General features: G+C 66.2%; 1 protein-coding gene across 5 annotated transcripts in view; it reads right to left on the bottom strand.

Moving 5' to 3' along the window:
* Window positions 1-414, bottom strand: part of PGGT1B (protein geranylgeranyltransferase type I, beta subunit) — a 53,002-nt gene that overhangs the window by 32,922 nt on the left and 19,666 nt on the right. The window lies entirely within an intron of this gene.

The raw sequence follows: 414 nt of genomic DNA, 5'->3' as shown, positions 1-414 counted from the left end.
GTCATGCACAGAGCAGGGCGGATTGGGAGGTTGCGATGCCACCCTCAGTCACGCTCAGGGTAGGGCCAATTGGGGGGTTGGGGCACCGCCCCCTGTCACACTCAAGGCAGGGTCGATGGGGAGGTTGTGGCGCCACCCCCTGTCACGCACAAAGCAGGGCCAATTGGGGTTGGGGCGCTGCCCCCTGTCACTCACAGAGCAGGGCCCATCAGGGGAGTTGGGGCTCCGTACCCTGTCATGCACAGAGGAGGGTCGATCAGGGGGCTGGGGAGCTCCCCCTTGTCACGCAAAGAGCACGGCCCATCAGGGGGTTGGGGAGCTCCCCCATGTCACGCACAGAGTAGGGCCAATAGGGGAGTTGGGGCACCGCCCCCTGTCACACACAGAGCAGGGCGGATCAGGGGGTTGGGGCGC

The sequence above is a fragment of the Myotis brandtii genome, unplaced genomic scaffold, assembly GCF_000412655.1.
Source record: "Myotis brandtii unplaced genomic scaffold, ASM41265v1 scaffold1105, whole genome shotgun sequence".
Classification (NCBI taxonomy): domain Eukaryota; kingdom Metazoa; phylum Chordata; class Mammalia; order Chiroptera; family Vespertilionidae; genus Myotis; species Myotis brandtii.
This window is presented reverse-complemented; position numbering and strand designations above follow the sequence as displayed.